Source organism: Dipodomys merriami, unplaced genomic scaffold (assembly GCF_024711535.1).
Source record: "Dipodomys merriami isolate MVZ:Mamm:240054 unplaced genomic scaffold, mDipMer1.0.p SCAF_2, whole genome shotgun sequence".
NCBI classification, from domain to species: Eukaryota; Metazoa; Chordata; class Mammalia; order Rodentia; family Heteromyidae; genus Dipodomys; species Dipodomys merriami.
This window is the reverse complement of record NW_027203381.1, coordinates 86,327,923-86,348,347: the sequence shown is the minus strand read 5'-3', so window position 1 is coordinate 86,348,347 and position 20,425 is coordinate 86,327,923. Positions and strand designations below refer to the sequence as shown.

General features: G+C 34.7%; 1 pseudogene; it reads left to right on the top strand.

The window, feature by feature from the left end:
- Positions 1 to 16,555: 16,555 nt before the first annotated feature.
- Positions 16,556 to 17,610, top strand: LOC138831860 (coiled-coil domain-containing protein 25 pseudogene; annotated as a pseudogene).
- Positions 17,611 to 20,425: the final 2,815 nt, after the last annotated feature.

Sequence of the window (20,425 nt, the reverse complement as noted above, 5' to 3'; positions counted from 1 at the left end):
AACATAACTATACTACATCCATCTTTGGTCAATCCATTCATTTCCTGACCTTTGACTATATAATTATTATTTCATCATCATGCACACAGGTCACTATTCTAGCTCACATTACAAGTCCAAAAGTTAAAATTTTGTTAAGAATAGTACTATCCACAGAATCACAAGCAAATGTCATGACTAAAGGGGTCTATTCACATCAGTCAGAGATATAATTTTAGTTGCAGTTAATGCTGAAAAGAACTAAACTAACTGAAATGCTAACAACAAGTTAATGACAAATTTCAAATTCAGATAGTTCTTTTAAAAAAACGCTCATCAAGTTTTCCTCAACTCCATTTTTTGTTTTGCTCTACTTTGTGTGTTTGGGAAGAAATCTTAAACTAGAAATTAAGTCCTGAGGCTATTATCTATTATCATTATCTTTTAATGATAATTTAGGTACTTAGATTTTTTCCAGTATTCATTATGTGTCTAAAGAGTGTAGTTCATTGGTAGGGAAAATGGAAAAACATGTGTGAAAACCTTTGGTAGGAGAAAAATATACAGAGCTAATCTTAACATTCTACTTATCTTTGCTCAAGAAAGAAGGAAAGAGAACTTAGTCTGAGTGCCAAATCTCTCCCCCTCCCCCTCCCTTTCCCACTCTTTAACTTATTCTCTCTGCAGCAAATCATTGAAGAATCAAAGAAATTTAGTTCAAATCCTGTTTAATTAACTAAAACTGAATTTTACTTACAAATTTAATGACAAAAGCATATGTGTGTGTGTGTGTGTGTGTGTGTGTGTGTGTGTGTGTGTGTGTGTGTGTGTGTGTGTGTGTGTGTGTATGTTGGGCGCAAGTGGCTCACATCTGTAATCCTAGCTAATCAGGAGGCTGAGATGTGAGGATCTAGGTTCAAACCCAGACCAGACAGGAAACTCTTCTCTCCAATAAGCCCTTAGAAAACCGGGAGTGGTGCTGTAGCTCAAGTGGTAGAGCACTAGCCTTTAGCTGAAGAGCTGAGGGACAGTCCTCAGGCCTAGAGTTCAAGTCCCATGATCAACCAACCAACAAACAAAATATATATGTGCATGTATAAACCAGCAAACACCAAACTCAAGTGATGCCCAGAAACAGTGATGTAGATGGGAAGATAATCAAAGACATTTTATTCATATATGGTCATGTTAAAATGAAATCCCTTTTATAATTACTTGATGCTAATAAGAAATGGGGGATATCAATTTATATTTGTGGATTGTTTTTACTTGCCTCTATGCAGTTGATCCAAGTTTTGGTTTGTGAAATTATCTAGCAACAATTTATGAAATGAACATTGAATATTGGATTCTTTATCAGATAATGAGTATTTGTAAATTATGGGACAATGAATGACCTATAAATCTTGTTAGCTTAAAGATAAACCTAAAGTTTGAATTGATGATAGTTCTCTACCTTACACGGATACTGAAAATTTGTTCCCTAATATATCATAATACCTGACTTTCAAATAGAATATTAGAATATACATTTGTAAATATAATTTTGCTTTGACTTGTTTTCTTGAGAAAAATAAACTGTTCCTATCACTAAAAATGTTGAACCCAGATATAAAAAGAAGTAAAAATAGCAAATAACTAGAAACAAAACAGAGTTAACCATTGCAATTTATTTTTATTCTGAAGTTTTAGGACCTTTCCTGAGGAGCAGAGGAGATAATACTGCTACTGGTGATGATGTAAGAGGTAATGATTAGGTAGAAGAAGCTGGGATGGTAGCCAGCAGAAGCTAATTATCACTGGTGATCTGACAGTCTATTGAAAGTTATGGTGATAAAATAAACACTTTGTCAAGATAGAGCAGAATTATCTGCTAGGGGTCCAAGAGCAGGGGGCTTCCTGTTCCTCAGATTTCTAGCTTGGCTCATGCTCTACAACTTCCCCCACACCTCTCTCTGTGCATTTGTCTGGTTAATTGTACAGAGTTTTATGGACTTTTCTGCCCAGACTGATGATCTTCTAGATTGCTACCTTCTGAGGAGCAAACAGGAATCATTACTAGCCTGCATATTTCTTTTGTTGGTCTTTTCTCCAAAATAAGCAATTAAAATGAAATGAGTTTAGTAAGTTACTATATTATGCAAATGAATTTACTACAACATGAAGTCAGTGTATATTCTATGAAATAGAACTAATGCACAGTATGAATAGTAGGTTCAATATATGAAAAAGTTGTAAAAGGATGAGGCTTTGAGAGTTTTTCTTTGCTTCACATGATCACCTTTTCTTTTTTAGTCTACTCAATTCAGATTATTTTTCCAAAGTTTTTTTTTTGGTCAGTTGTAAGGCTTGAACTTTGGGGTTGGGTGTTGTCCCTCAGCTCTTCAGCTCAAGGTGTGAGCGCTACCAGTTGAGCCACAGCGCCATTTCCAGTTCTCTAGTGGTTTATTGGAGATAAGAGTCTCATGGACTTTCCTTCCTGGGGTGGCTTTGAACCGTTATCCTCAGATCTCAGCCTCCTGAGTAGGATTACAGGCGAGCCACCAGGGACTGGCCCTCAAAGTTTTCTTTAATAAGTATTCTTGTGCTCAGTAAATTAATGGATCAAGAAAATGTGGTGTGTGTGTGTGTGTGTGTGTGTGTGTGTGTGTGTGTGTGTGTGTGTGTGTGTGTGTGTATGCAAACACACAATGGAATTCTATGTCTCCGTCAAAAAGAATGACACCATCTCATTTGTTAGGAAATGGAAACTTGGAAAAAATTACATTAAGTTCAGTAAGCCAGACCCAAAGAAACATAGTTCCCATGGCTTCTCTTATCTACAATATAGGATAATCTTACCAGACAAGCAAAAAATGTCAAAAGCTTTGTATGTATGACCGTGTAAGATGATACTAAGCAAAATGAACCCCAAGATAGGGACACAGAGATTTCATTTTTGTCGCTGTTGTTTTTAATGTACTATGTGATTTTTTGTTTCTTTTGCATGTTCTTCCCCCATGATATAACCTCTGTTTTCATTGTGTTAGATTCCGGTTCCCTGCATCTTGTATATACATTTTTCTAATTTGGGGAAGGAAAGGGAAATAACAAAATGCGAAACAAAGATACAGGTTGACCCCTTGTAACAATGAAATGCACAAGATACTATGTTGAAAATGAACTTTACAACTTCGAGGTCGGGGGAAGGAGTTGGGTAGGTACAGAAGAAAGGGATGGTAGGGGTAAAACAAAGGAAGGGGCAACAATGCTCAATAGGAAACATACTTATTACCTTATTCATGGTACTGTAACCCCTCTGTACAGTATCTTTACAATATCTTTAAAATAAAAACATATAGTAAAAAGTGATAGCTCAAAATTAAGCCCTACAAAGGCATCTGAACCTAGCACACATTTCTTCTTTTTCACATTTAAGACAGTAAGTAAATATTGCTTGAGACAAGATCTATCCAAAAAAGTTATCCAACTGTTTTTCACTGCTCTCAAGACATTATAACTGACACCATTATACTTAGCTTCACCTTCTCACATTTATCATCTTAAAGGTGAGGATACTGCACAGGAATTTAATTCCCTTACATCCTATGAAGTTCCCCCTGGTCCTCACTCTGCCATTATAAACATTTGTAAAACTAGGGATGGTAGGGGGAAAACAAAGGAGGAGGCAACAATGCTCAATAGGAAAGGTACTCATTACTTTGTTCATGTAACTGTAACCACTCTGTACACATTTTTACAATAAAAAACATACAAAAAACCTAGATTCTGTTGTTCTTAGTTCAATTTGCACTGAAAGTCTAAATAATTCACAACGAGCAGGATTCCCATTTTCTTGTCAGTAAATCAACTAGGTGCAGAAAGTCTATATCTCAATAGGAAAATTAATTATACTATTTAAGTCAGCAAAATAAGCAGAGTATGAATAAAATGAGACCGTGTTGCAAGCATTTTGTGAACATTAGCAAGACAGGAAGCCAAATACCAAATTAAATATAAAATGAATATCAAGTTGATTTCTCCAATACAGACAAGAAATTTATTTAACCATGGCACATAAGAATTGAGATTGCATGCCATTCTACAGGGAACAACTGTCATTGCTATTGATTAGAATAACTGGATTTAGACAAGTTGCTGAAGAGATAAACTTAAAATAATCAAGTTTTAATAGCATTTCCATTTTAGAGGAAATCTATAAAAGATACAATCAAGAACATCATTTTCAACAGCTAGGCTTTCATGAATGTTTGAAAAAAATATCTTCTAACCCAAATGAAAAGAGAGTATAATAGAAAATGAATGTGCTTGCCATAATAAAATAATATGTATGTGTGTACACAGACAATATATCTGTATGTGTATGCATACATAAGTGTATGTATCTATAAAGATAGTATATAGATAATGCAGATAAAAGCTAATATGTGAGATGGGAAAATACAGTATAAATGATGCTATTTTGAGTTAATGATGAAAATACCTGCATTGTTAACATTTTTGACAGGAGAGAAACAAAATTCATTATTGGAGCTGAATGTCTTATTCAGTTGTAATTGAGTAACCTTAATTGCCTAATGTCTTTCTAGGGTCTGACAGTATGAGTATACGTGTGAGTCATTCTCTTTGTAATATTCAGCAAAGACAGCATAAGACCCATTACCTACACATTTTAATTTTATTACATTTGAAAACTTAACAGTAGGACCTAGAGCTTATTTAAGAAAGTATGAAAACAAGTTTGGAGTATGGAAACAACTATGGAGGCTTTATAGTATAGACCCAAATAACTGCAATGTTTTTTTTAAACTAAAACAATACAGGATTGATAGCTCATTGTTACAAAATACATTGGTCTTTAAGCAGAGCTCTATAGAAAACTGGGATTTCTATGCATTTGGAAAGTCAATGTGTATGTACAAGAAAGGCAAATGCCTGAGTTCTTGGCTACTTCCATTCCATTTTGTCAAAACAGTCTTTCTCTTAATCACTGCTTTTAAAATTAAGGCTGCGAAGAAAATATTTCATTTATCAACACTATTCAAAGTAACCTGATTGTAAAGTCTATTAAGTTATGAGGTTTAGCATAAACTCCTTAAATTCTTGATCAGTAATTAATTTAAAAGTTTACAGATGAAAATTTTAAGAAACTGAGGAAATTGTGATGACTTACATGCAATATATAGTGCCCTACCCATATTACTATGCATTCTCTTAAGATATTAAACAACATGACTGAGACTGCTAATGTTTTCATGTATTTTGTGAGTGGCTTTTCCTGTGATATCATATCATATGAAGATCTGAGAGGAAGACTATCTTTTCAAATTAAGGATTGGATCATTAATATGTGCTAATCACATGTGAATGAGCTGTCAGCTCTAAGGCTGCCATTTTTCAGTGGAATGGTGACAAGAATTATATTCTTCAGCAAGATTAGGCTTCAGTGAATGTTCCTCTTCATTGATGATCTCTAGTTCAGCAATTCCAATGGCACTCAATTGAATGTTGCAAATAGGAATGCCATTAGTGTTTCTTATTCTCCTGCTGAAAAAATACCCCAGAAAATTGATTTGAGAAGAATTCATTTTAGCTCATGATTTTAGATATTTTAGCCTATTAATAGTCACTTTGTTCTACTGTGTCTGTTTCTATGGCATAGAAAAGAACATAGGTTACAAAGAGGATGTGGCTCATGTTACTCTGTATCAGAAGAGAACAGAGAAGGGTCTGGGGGTGGGAGGAAACATACCCTTCAAAGCCACACTGACAGTAACCCACTTCTTTCAATTAGGTGCCACCTCCAAGATCTGAGATCCTCAATGGATTAATATATTGATGAAAGGATATCCTTCAAGATGTAATCATTGAGCCAGGCTCAGGTGGTTCACATCTGTTATGCTAGCTACTCAGGAGACTGAGATCTCAGAATAGCAGTTCAAAGCCAGCTCAGGCAGGAACATCTGTGAGACTCTTATCTCCAATAAATTACCAACAAGCTGGAAGTGGAGCTGTGGCTCAAATGGTAGAGTGCTAGGCTTGAGGGAAAGAAACTTAAGAGACAGCATCCAGGCCGGGAGTTCAAGCCCGTACTGACAAAAGAAAAAAAAATCCAGTCAGTAGTCAAAAACACATCAGCTGACAACCAAGCCCTTAATACATGAGCCAAGAAGAGACAGTTTAGATTTGGATCCTAATAGTGATAGTATTCGAATTTCTGACAAATAATGTGAGAATCATAATGAATATTCCTAGGATTCTAAATCAGACCTATGCCATCTGCTACAGGTAGCTATATTAAAAGAAAAGATGTTTATTATTTAGCATTTATAGAGGGTGAAATACTAAACCTCAGAACACTATCAATTAATTGTTTATACAGAATGAGGTTTCAGATATACATTGGATATTATCAAAGATATGAAGAATAGTTTGGCTATATCTGTAGCTCAATAAAAATGCAAACATAGATACGCATGTATAAAATATGTGGGTATAATAGATGTGTTCTAAGCATGGATCCTTGAAGGACATTTCACTAGAAATATGATTATCAATATCCAGGTAGGCAATATGATACCCTTAAAGCATAATACATTTAGTTTCTTCCTCTTGCAAAGATCTGACAATAGAGACAGAGATGTATTCTAAGCATTGGTTCAACAGAGCTGAGTAAAGATCACAATTGTGGATTTTATGGTATACCAAGAATATATACCACTAGTAGGGCCTTATATGGCACCATTCTCTGAAAGGAGATTGTTGAATCTCTTCTATTAAGTATCATGGGAAATGGATACATATTATGTGCATTTGTGTTTCTTTATACCCACAAATATTTATTAACTATCAACATTTTTGTCCTCACACAGTATTTTCTCTAATGAGTCAAGGCACTCATTTTAGGAAAAAGAATGTTATTCATCACATGCTCATGGAATAAATGGATTTTTACATTTACCTAACCCTATCATGTGACAAACCTAATGCAAAGATTCAACAAAAGACCTCAGTTAGAAGAGAAAACATTAGTTGGAAGGCAATACAGTAAAATGATAGAAATCACTCCTACAAGATGGATTCTATGCTTCTATTAAAGATTTTTTTGATGACGTTTCCTCTCTTGAAAACAAATAAACGGGAACTAAGGAGTGAACATATTTTGGGGTTCTCTTTATGCTAATCATAATAGACAATTCAAAATTTTTTTAGTTATCTTCTCCCAACTAGAGATCTTTTTTTAAGTTAGATTTACTTCTTCAAGAAGTAATTGCTCATTTAGGTAAGGTGAGAATTGTCCCACTGCACAGAAAAATAAAGTTGCTACCTGTCCATTTAGGGTTTTCAATTCAAAGAAAAGTAGACTAGCATAGTCTGAGATGTCTGAAATTGCCAACAGGAAACTACTTGATTGCCATGTTAATTCCTTCTTACATGATAGGAACACATAGTACTTGAAAGAACTTGTAATACAATAGTAAAAATAGCATGAAAACTACAACCACCAAACAAAGCAGGACACTTGAAGATAATGCTAATTTTCTTTAAAGAAATAAATGGTCTCAATAACCATTCTTGGTAAGGAATCTCAGCTACTTAATGTTCTGGCTAGCTGCAAATGAAATGCTGAAGAGGTATCAGAAAATAAATGCAGATATAAACTACAAGCTCATAAAGTACTGAGAAGAGAGGCTACTATTCTTATATTTTCTTGGCTTGTTGTGCCCATGTATTTCTTTATATGTCAATTCATCTATTCTCATCTCTTTCCTCTGATTACCTTCAACTTCACATTCCTGGAGTTTTGTCTTATAATTGTTTCTTTTTTCTTTAGATAAGAAGAAATATTAGGTATTAACTAACTTTGATAAGTAATATTGCTAATAATAAGTTCAGTAACAATTGGTCCTTGTTATCTTTTCATAAATGGAGAAGTAGACAACTACATTATTTGTACAAAGAAATATTGCACCTTGTTAAGTGGTAACATGAAGCTGTTATATTGTTTTATATAGGTCCAAACATTTTTATGATGATGTGCAATGAAAGTATAGAATCTGTCATTCTTTGTACAATATGACATTTATAAGTTTATTGAATTTCAGCTGTAGAGCAATCATTTTGTCAAGAAAGAATACAAAAGACTGATGCAGCATTAGTAGATCACACATGAAATAGAGATAGTTAGCTATTATAAGTCATGATGTTTCTTCTCTTCTTTTTCTTTTATTCTTTTTGTGGTATTGATGTTTGAACTTAGCACCTATCACTAAGTACATTGCTACTGGTCCCACACCCTAAATCCTTTTTTTAAGTTTATTTTTCAGAAAGACTCTTGTGTCTTGGCAAAGGCTGGCATCAGACAACAGTCTTCCTACCTCAGCTTCCTAAATAGCTGATGTGACAACCGTGAACTGACAGGTAGTTATTTAAATGGCCCTCAATTACCAGCCGAGGAAGGTCAATAAGGGCATGGTCCCAGATGGATTATTCTGTCACCTGGTAGACTACAGAACTGAAGCAGTTGCACTCTAAATCCTTGGAAAATATTCTACCTCTTGGAAGACAAGAACACACTGCTGTAGATTTCCTTAGTTTGACCATTGAAGAATTCTGGGATTGCCCTCTGTTTACGAAAAGACCTCAATCCCAGCTTTTGTGTTTGTCCTATATGTTTCTAAGTTTCTTACTCACCTTATCTTAGAACTACAGGTATATTCTGCTTGATACCTTCACCATACACTCTGGCACCTTTAAAAGATCTTCTTTGTCCTGTTTCAAAGAAATAACTGTACTAGTTAACTAGTTATAATATTAAATCTCCTTTGTTCAAATTGCTAGCATAGTTTCTGTTTTCTGAGTTGACCCATATTAAACCAATCTCATTTCAACTTGCATTTCTATTCTAACTCTTGACCATCTTTTGCTTTTCTTTTCTTTTTTGCTTTCATTCTTCTTTTTCCTATTATTATCTCACTCCATTGGCCCATTAGATTGAATTTTAACATCATCTTATATGGCCCTATGTACATAGCTTTTGAGCTTTTCTGCTCATCTGATAAGAAAATCCTAGACATATACTAGTTACTACAAATAAGGGACACCATGGGAAATACATTTCTTTGGGTCTGGCTTACTTCACTTAATATAATTTTTTCCAAGTCTTTCCATTTCCTAACAAATGGGGCAATGTCATTCTTTCTGATGGAAGCATAGAATTCCATTGCATATTATATAAAATATATATAATGTTGTATGTAATATATAATATATTATATATATTATATATAATATATATAGTACATTTTCTTGATACACATCTACTGAAAGGCATCTGGGTTGGATTCATATCTTAGCTATGGTGAATAATGTTGCTATAAACATAGTTGTGCTGGTAGCTTTAGTATGGCCTTATTTGTGATCATTTGGGTAAATGCCCAAAAGTGGGATTGCTGGGTCAGAGGGGAGCTTTATGTGGACTCTTTTGAGGAACCTCCATACTACTTTCCAAAGTGGTTGAATAAGTTTACACTCCCATCAACAATGTAGTAAGGTTCCCTTCTGTCCACATCCCCTCCAGCATCTGTTGTTATTAGAGTTCTTGATTATAGCCATTCTAACTGGGATGAGGTGGAATCTCAATGTTGTTTTGATTTGCATTTCTTTTATGGTTATAGAAGTTGAGCATTTCTTCATGTGTCTATTGGCCATCCTTACTTCTTCTTCAGAGAAGTCTCTCTTTAAGTCTTTAGTCAATTTATTAATGGGGAAGTTGTTTCTTTAAGTATATGTTTTTGGAGGTTTTAATTTTTTGAGTTCTAAGTATATTTAAGATACGAGGTCCTTGTTTGTTGTATGGCTAGTGAAGATCTTCTCCCAGGCCTTGGGCTTCCTATTTATCTCATTAGTTATGCCCTTTGCCATGCAGAAGCTCTGCAGTTTCATGCAATCCCATTTGTCCAACATTTCTTGGATTTGTTGTGTTTCTGGGTCTTTGTTAAAAAAAAATATTGTTTGTGAACATTTGGGTAACTGCCTAAAAGTAGGATTGCTGGGTCAGAGGGGAGCTCTATGTGGAGTCTTTTGAGGAACTTCCATACTACTTTCCAAAGTGGTTGAACAAGTTTACACTCCCACCAACAATGCAGTAAGGTTCCCCTCCAGCATCTGTTGTTATTAGAGTTCTTGATTATAGCCATTCTAACTGGGGTAAGGTGGTATCTCAATGTTGTTTTGATTTGCATTGCTTTTATGGGTAGGGAGGTTGAGCAATTTTTTCATGTGTCTGTTGGCCATCCTTCTTTCCTCTTCAGAGAAGTTTCTCTTTAAGTCTTTAGCATACTTATTTATTGGGCAGTTGTTTCTTTGAAGATTTGTTGTTGGGGAATTTAATTTTTTGAGTTCCAGGTGTATTTTAGATATGCGACCCTTGTCTGTTGTATGCCTAGTGAAGATCTTCTCCCAATCTATGGGCTTTTTATTGAACTTGCTAGCTATGTCCTTTACCCAAATGTTCACAAACAAGATGCCACTAAAGCTACCAGCACAACTATGTTTATTGCAGCATTATTTACCATAGCTAAGATATGGAACCAACCCAGATGCCCCTCAGTCGATGACTGGATCTAGAAAATGTGGTATATATACACAACGGAATTCTATGCCTCCATCAGAAAGAATGTTAGTAAATGGAAAGGCTTGGAAAAAATTATATTAAGTGAAGTAAGCCAGGCCCAAAGAAACATAGGTCCCATGGTTTCCCTTATTTTCAATAACTAGTATATGTCTGAGTCAAGCAGAAAAGGTCAGATAAGTTGATGTTACGGAAATGAACTCTAAGATATGCATTCAAATGTTTTTTTTTTCTTTCATACAATTGTTTCTAACACATTTATAAGATTATTTCTTTGTTGCTTTGTATGTCCCTCCCCCATGGTATAACCTCTGCTTTCATTGTATTTGATGTCGTTATAATTTGTTGAGGGGAAAGGAAAAAACAAATCATTTAAATAGGGATACAGGTGGACCCATTGCAATAAGGAGATGTACAAGTCATTATGTCGAAAATGAACTTTACAACTTTGGTGTGGGGAGGGTTAGGTGAGAGGTAGGGGGAGGATAGGAAGGGATGGGAAGGGGAAACAAAGGAGGAGGCTACAATGCTTGATAAGAAATGTACTCATTATCTTGCCCATGTAATTGTAACCCCTCTGTGCAGTATTTTCACAATGAAAAAAAAAAAATTTGGCCTGTACCAAGGATCCCTAGATTTTCTTCTATTCCTTCCTGTAATATTTTCAGGGTGTCTGCTTTTATTTTGAGGTCTTTGTTCAATTAAGGTAACCATGTTTAATTAGTATTTCATTTTTAATTTATTTTTTAATTTTTATTTTATAGTAGTTCATTTTTTATTTTATTTATTTATTATTTTTGGATCTGGTCATGAGGCCTGAACTCTGGGCCTGGGTGCTGTCCCTCAGCTCTTCAGCTCAAGGTTAGCACTCTACCACTTGACCCACAGTGCCACTTCTGGCTTTTTTTTTTTCTGCTTATGTGCTGCTGAGGAATCGAACCCAAGGCGTCAAACATGCCAGGCGAGTGCACTACCACTGAGCCATCTTCCCTGCCCTCATTTTTATTTTAAAATGAGGACAAATAAAGATTTTAAATATTTTCCCTATAAAAGGTATTTTTAAAATGTTAGCTATATTTATTTCTTATGCTAAGCAATCCTTTGACTATAGAATCAGAGCAAGTATACAATCTCAGGCTCAGTGTTGGAATGTCCTGTGCTAAACATCACTCCAAACTCCAATCAGTTTCATCAGCTATCTCATAAACATATAATTTGTATTAGAAAACAAATTTTATCCCAGAGTGTTAAATGCTAAGAAAGAGGAAATGATGGACAGTGAACACAATTCAGAATAGGAAATAAAAGAGAAGACATAATAATATGTCTTACTCTTGGATATAGTCAGAAGCTGAAGATCAGTGAGCAAATCTTCCATTGGAAGATTATTAACTTGTCCATATTTATAATTTACATATGTAATTTTTATTTGGGTTCATCTATTCCTTAATTACTATGTATTTGTGCCTAAAAGAGAAAAATGTCAAAATAGAATAATTAAGGCAGGAAATATACTCTGCCATCACAAAGAACCTCCTGATGTGTACAAAGAATTTCACTTATTGTTAACATGTTTCAGTCAAAAAGGCAAGATACATTTTAAACAAAAATTATTCTAATTCATCATCTGAGTTACTAGTCATATCATTAATGTGGCCTTGACCCACGAGAATGGTTTATTATTACAGAACAAATAAAAAGCACTTTTATTTTAATTAGATAAGAATTAGGATTTTAAAACATGCATGTTAAATCCTTCTTTCCTTTTGCTAAAGAAATTCATTTCTAGATTATTCCTCAGACCTCAAGATGAAGACATTTTACTTCCTTTAGAAATAACCTGATAAAGACCTGTGGAACAGATGGAGGGCCCAACCTGGAGCAAACCTTCCAGAGACAAATCTGTCATTAAGTCCCTGCAAATCACATTTTCCCACATCATGTGCTAGCTAATAATGTACTTTGCTATTGCACAAGAGACTCTAGCCTTGCAAAAGCCTATTCTGCTGCTTTTAAAATGTGACTTAATACCAAAACAGAATTAATATTGGAGTATCACAGAAAATATTATGGCCACAGGATGTATATATGATGGTATAATAAGATCTGGTCATGTCTAAATTCATGGTTTTTTATTGCAAACCTATGTTGCTCAGAGGTGAAAATGGGAATTTGCTATTATAGATTGATTTTTCTCACTTTCTTATGATTATAAACACACCTGTTCTAAATAACTTCATGATGATACACTGAAGAAGTTCTGTGCTAATTATTTCTTCTGTATTTGCCTAGAAAAGGAGTTGGTCTTTTGATAGCTAATTGTCAAAACAGCAATTTGCCCAAGGGACAGAATATGTAATAGTAGATAAACATAACATTTCACATTACGTATTACATATAATTGAATTTTCCACCCTTGTTTGGCTGCTCTTTTCTCTTAGAGACAATCTTGGCTCTGAATAGTAAGTATTGAAGCATATCTACACATTGTTTTAGGTTGTGCATTTTACCATGTAAATAATACAATTCCCGGTTCCTATAACTATAAATCTCCAATGCAGCATTCATAATATTAATAATTTGTAGCAATCTGGATCTGTAGTTTCTGAAAATTTTACTATATTGAAATACAGTTGAGCAGTAATTCACATTTTTTAAAGAAATTTTTAAAGAAATATAAAACATTTTCCAGTGTCTGTAACACCTAAAAAGAATTATTTATTTTAGTGAAAATGTTATGTGAATTTTATTGAAGTGAAAGTGAACCACACTGCAATTAACCAGAGAGGTCCAGAGGACTAGTACTTTGTTTGCCTGTGTTTGTTTTGTAGTTTCAATGTTTTTACATCCACAAATAGTAGTACAAGGGGGTTACAGCATAGCATATCCCCATGTACAGTTGCATCCTTCCATGACCCCATCATCTCTTCCTTCCCCTTGCAGTCACATCGAATTTCCACTTGCTTTACCACATACCGAAATAGAGTATTATGACTATGTTAGTAAAAACATTTTAAGATTTAAATTATATTAACTGTGAGATTCTTCAAGTAAATTCTTCTTTTAACAAAGACTCTTAAGACTCACCATAAAATTAAAATTTTATGATTTTAATATTTTAAATAATTTGAATGCTTTTTATGAGCTTAGTAGTCAATGAGAACAGAGTTAACATTCTACAAGAAGATCCTAAATCATGGAAAACTCTCAGCGCTGTTGTTTTTATTTATGTTTTTACTTTTTTGTCAGTCGTAGGCTTGAACTCAGGGCCTGTCTCTTTCACTTAAGGTTCATGCTCTACCACTTTGATTCACAGCTCCACTTTATGTTTTCTGGTGTTTAATTGGAGATAAGAATCTAATGGATATTCCTGCCCAGGCTGGTTATGATGCAGAATACTTAGAACTCAGCCTCCTTAGTACCTTGGATTACAGGCATGAGCAGCCCAACACCCAGTGCAGCCTTCGCTTTTTCATGGCTTCCTAAACTACTTTTTTAAATGCAAAAAAATTAATACATAACCTAAAATTAAGATAAGTGAAGGAAAGGGTGGGTTGGGAGGGTTGGTGTGAATGTTGAAAGGGGGATAGTGATCAAGATTAATTGTATCCATAAACTGCTCGTTGAATGGCAAGTCCTTTGTACAACTATGTAAAAATAATAAAACAATTCCAATAAAAGAATATTAAGAGTTAGCAAGTTTTTGTCTTCTTCCCTGTGTGTGCTTGTCACACACATATTTATGTCTGTGAGTATGTATGTATGCATGCATTTATGTGTCATAAACCACTCTTTTAGTACATAATGGCAATCTACTCATTTGTGTGATTTTTGAAATTATACTTCTTTGTGTCCTTATTGTCCTTATTTCTCACTTTCATCCATATGATATTGTGTGAAATTTAAAGTTAGAGCTTGATTGCCAAAACAATGAATTATTCTGTTTAAATCCCAAGAGGAATTTGAGGGGGTAAAAGTGTTGCTGAGGTTCATAAAGATTGTATGGCTGGGGCTGGGAAGGTGGCTCAGTGGTAGAGCACTTGCCTTGCACGCATGAGGTCCTGAGGTTGATTCCTCAGCACCACTTAAGCAGAAAAAGCCTAAAGTGGTGCTGTGGCTCAAGTGGTAGAGCATTAGCCTTAAGCTAAAGAGCTGAGGGATAGTGCCCAGGCCCAGAATTCAGGCCCCAAGACTGGCAAAAAAAAAACAGATTATATGGCTGATTTACATTCCTCTGAATTTTGCGTATGTTTTCACCTTTCAGTATTGTTGATAAAAGCATGTTAATAGCTTAGTATTATAACTTCATTAAATATATGAGTTAATAAGAAGAGATATGAGAGAATAAGAAGCAAATCAACTGTTACATAAAAAAATACTCACTAAGCATTGCTTAATATATGTTCTGAAATTCAAAACAAGAACAAAAATTAAAATTTGAGTAATGAAGGAGAATTGAAATTCAGATTTGACATACTCTATTAGATTAAAAGAATTCTAATGTTTAAGAGAATATAAGATATTTAATAAATTGCATTACATATAGTGTTAGTTAATGTGTAGTCAATAAACCAGAAGGTAGAAATTAAAGCACATGTTACCTGTTATAGAATCAGAGTTCAATACATATAAATACATATACATATGTATATGATTTATATTTTGTCATATATTATTTAGCAAGTTATGAAATGTCATTTTACATACATTCATTCTGCTGATGTATTATAATTTATATATATATATGGTCACCAGACTATGTCCTTTTAGCCTAATTTGCAGGAGAGCATGTATAGAAGAAAACATTTTGTGGGTATATTATAAAATCTCTCTCCACAGTTTTTGTTACATGGGTTAGAATTGCAAAGCAAGTAATGCTGCTATTTTTGGTAGTCAATGAGTATAATACCTGCTTTTAAAGGACAGCTTTTGCTTTAGGAAGGATTCTCCTTTGACATTCTGTCCCCTACATTTGTGGTTGGTTAGTTGCACAGCTACCTGGTTCCTGAGGAGAAAGTAGATTAACTATTCTAACAGAAATTCTCATACATATTTTTCAAATATAAGTTTGATCATATTTTCTGTAGCATTTTAAGAATCTTTTCTTTGAATTTTTTCATTAGCAGTTTTGTTTTCTCATAGTTTAGGTATGGATTATGTTATCCTACTTGAGGCGCAATAAATTCATAATTAGATCATCTTTAACCAAAGGCTTCTCATTTTATTCTTTCTTTAATTTCTCCATGGCAATGCCAATAGACATTTAATAGTATGCCTAATTTTGCCCTACAGTTTGTGAGGACTAACATATTAGTTTTACCTTCTATTTGCATTATGTTATGTATTGGATAATTAGTCTTGATCTATTTTCAAATTAACTATCTCCTTCATCTACGTCAAAAGCTTCTTTCATTGAAACTTCTAAGATTGCTGAAAATGTAAATATATCTTATGTTTTTGTTAGAAACTTCTTTGTCAAATCATTAAAAATGAATTTTCCTGTAATCATTTAAGCATACTGTAATTACTTAAGTTTGCCATATCATCGCTGAGTTTTTGTTTGTTTGTTTGTTTGTTTGTTTGTTTTGGTCAGTTGTGGGGCCTGAACTCTGGGCCTGAGCGCTGTCCCTCAGCTCTTCAGCTCAAGGCTAGCACTCTACTGCTTGAGCTACAAAGCCACTTCCGGTTTTCTGGTGGTTTATTAGAAAGAAGAGGCCATCGCTTTTTTTAATGTAGATTTTTTTGTTTTACTAATATATCTGAAATGTACAATATGTATCGTTTCTTTCACACACACACACACACACACACACACACACACACACACATAAGCTGGGTAGATAGAAATACTACAGTGTCTCAAGAGTTTAGTGATTGTATGATGAATTTGAGATTGCAAAACTTCCACTGTATGCCAAGAAACCTAGTTATGAGTCTGAGAGCATGTTCATTTATGATGATGATGATAATGATGATGATGATGATGATGATGATGATGATGATAATGATGATGATGATGATGATGAATGTATTATCTCCAGATAGCTGTTCAAGTCTATTTATCAAGTCTATTTATATGCACAATTCATCTTGATTAAAATGTGATCTTAGGATCAGCCAAGTTCAACTCTGCCTAACCTCTTCTTTCCATTATACTCATTCAGAATTTCTCTACTAATTTGTTGAATTATAATATTAACCCCACAGGTGCAGTGGTAGCAGGGTGGAAGAGCAACCCCAGGGATCATGGTGTTCTACTTCACAAGTAGTGACCAGTAGTAGACACCTGTGCACAGTCTCAGTGGAGGGGCTGCACTGCGTGCAATGAAAAACCTGTAAAAACTATTCACCCAATAGAGTGAAAAGTGACCAAATGTTGCCGATTTGCTGTGGGGTAGTTAATAGATCTTACTTACATTTATTTACATGGGAAAGGATAAATATGAAAAGGAAGAGGTGATAAAGTATGGCTGGCCAGAAGGTATTTGGTTTTATGTAGACAAAAATCTCTTCAGTTCATATATACCTTCAATTACATAAGCAAGAGAAGATAGAAGACATTCCAAAGGAGGTGTTAAAGGACTGTGCCCACCTTGTGAAGGCCAACAGAACACAGGCTGCAAGATGAACAACGTTAATGTGGTATACACGCCATAGTCTAACCTGAAGAAAACAGCTGACATGGATTTGGGGCAGATAGCTCTTCACAGGCAGAAGGATGTAAAAATTGTGACAATCGAGAAGAAAGTGAATTAGATCCTGAACCAATTAGAAAAGACTAAATCAGAGTGGTTCCCAGGTGAGGCAGTACAGAGAGAGATAGACCATGAAGAGAGAAATGAGAGAAAAAAAAAAGCCCAGATTCAGGAAATCAAAAGAAGAAAGAAGAGATGATGAAGAAGAAGAAAATAGAGGAACTAAAGAGGTATTCATTCCTAATGAAAGTTGAGAACATGTCTTCAAATCAGGATGGCCAAGATTCTAATGAATTCATGTGAAAAGAAGAAAGGACCTTTGAAAGACATGAATGGAGGAACAGTGGCAGAACTTTTGATTTCATCTATGTTATAATGATAATATATCAACCAACCAAAATCTCTCTTCATTCTATATTATTATCCATTTTGCGATTCTAGAGAAATAGCTTTGGTTTTGCTGACAGCAAAGGAACAGGTTGTATATATAACACAGCGGAACTTGAAGACAGTATATAATTCTAGGGAAACTAAGTACTTTTGGCAGAACTCATCTCAGCAGTTGGTAGAAGCTGGCTGCCCTTGCTTGTGAGATAGGCTTTAGAGCAAAGCCACTCTGAAAAGTGGTCAGGCCCTGAAAACCAGAGTCTGAAATGCTTTTCATTGTCATAAAATACCGTTTTTTTTCTTATCTTTTTAGGAAAAGGTGGTTGGTGGGTAATATAGGACAGTGTTCTCCCATCCCTGATTTTCTGATTAGATAAAGGGATGCATGGGTTTTGAAGATGTTGAGGATATTTCAGTATTTGCATGCCCTGTTGTCATCTGAGTCTGGTGACTGGTGATCCTCAGCTTTTGTGTCCTTGCTTTCAGTGAGTTGGCCTCTATTTTAGCCCCATCGTATTTAAAGAAATAGTTGATTATAATCATGTTTGGACCTGGGGGGCAATTGCTTCCTGAGAATGAAGTCACCAATGCCATGGATAGGGTAACTTTCCTCTGCCAGAAAGTTCGGGGCCTGAGATAAATAGAGGAAGAGATAGTCTCAACATTGGGTGGGAGAGATGAGTTACCAAATTTAGCATGAGGCATAATTCACATTAAATTGTGGTTTTAGAAGGAAAGTCAAGCATTACCTGGCCACCCAAGTAATTTGTTTCCTTATTTTGAGATAATAATTATTTTTAGTTGTAAAAACAAAATTAGCCACATGCATATAGTTTACCAGTGTTTGATCACTCTCTTATTTGGATATGTTGATGCTTGCTTTGCCACTCAGCATGTAAGGATTTCTACTTTATTATCTAGTTCTTTGTAAGATTGAAATACGAAACACAATAGTTTACATAATATGCAACATATGTTTATGGCAGTACACATAAACTGTGTTTATATATCAGAGTTCTTTAAGGCAGTAATAATGCTATTCTATTCTCCAAATTTAAGAAATCTTGAGTTATAATTATGTTTGAATAGCCTGGGAACATTTACAAAAGCTAGATATGCATCTTGGCTGCTAAACTTATTTACTGTATGAAAACAATTTCTGAGTCTCACTCTCATTTTAATTTTTTGTTTTGCCAGGGATTTGCAAATCTTCTTGTTAGGGTATAAATGAAATTTATGTAAAATAATCTAAGTATGGTATCATTAGATTTTTTTTGAAACAAAAATGTTCCCTCTTTATAAGTATGTTCAATTTAATGTTCCATGTAAGCATACTGAATTACCTGCAAGAGTGTGCAATATTTCTCAGTTTGATACACGTGCTCACAACTAACTATTGGTTCTCATTTCTTGGATATTTGTTTACATCAACATAAACAATTCCAGCTTCTTCTATAACACACTGAAGAAGGTTGACTATGTTGAAAGTTAAATTCAAGCTTTCTAAATTACTTTTGTGTACAAATTCCTTAGAGAATTGTTAATACATTGCTAAATGATCTCACTTCATTTTAATCACACTCTTCAAAGAACCCTGAATGACAAGAATCATGATGATTATTGGCTTCCTACTGGATCTATTATGAGATGTGCTGAGGCCCAGTATTTTCTTCTCTGAGAAGAAACCATCAAATGACTTATGTTATATCGATCTTTGGTGTGTAGCTTGAAGACAGTGCTTGTCTAAGAGATTAGTGATATAATCTTTGCCATTTTTTGTAAGTTTTTATTGCATTTTCTCATTTTATACATAGGTGAAGGAAAATTTCTACTGAAAAAAACTATTGAAGGATGATTACTAGTACTTTTTAATTTTTATTTTTTGTCGGTCGTGGGGCTTGAACTTTGGGCCTGAATGCCTTTGCTCAGCTCTAGGCTAGTGCTCTACCACTTGAGCCACAGTGTCACTTCTGATTTTCTGAGTGGTTTATTAGAGATGAGTCTAATGGACTTTCCTGCCTGGGCTGGCTTTGAACCACGATCCTCAGATCTCAGCCTCCTGAGTAGCTAGGATTACAGGCATGAGCTACTGGCGCCCAGCACTGGCACATCTTAATTTTGAGAAATCAGCAGGAACAAACTCTTAACCCTTTGTGCTTTTAGTTTCTTTATCACACAGGGACTTGTGCTTTGGCCTTGCTGGATTCTTTTTTTTTAACCTGCCTGGATTCTAACCTGAGATTTTCCTTTCTCCTTCTCCCCAGTAGCTGGGATCACAAGAATCTTTTTCAATGTCATGCCAAGATTCAGTCATCATTGTTTAAGGGAATTCTTCCTTTAGAAAAACCTGTCTGCTAATCTCTGGAATTTCGTTTTGCTCTTGAAATTACTTTTTTAAATTTTTATTGTGTAAATACCATATAGAGGGGTTACAATTACATGGGCAAGATAATGAGTACATTTCTTATCAAGCATTGTTGTCTCCTCCTTTGTTTCCCTTCTCATCCCTTCCCATCTCCACCCCTACCCAGATATAAAGTTTGTTTTTCGTCGACGTAACGACTTGTACATCTCATTGTTGCAATGGGTCCACCTGTGTCCCTATTTAAGCGATTTGTTTTTTCCCTTCCCCTCAACAAATTATACTGACATCAAGTACAGTGAAAGCAGGGGTTATACCGTGTGGGAGGGACATACAAAGCAACAAATAAATCATCTTCTAAATATGCTA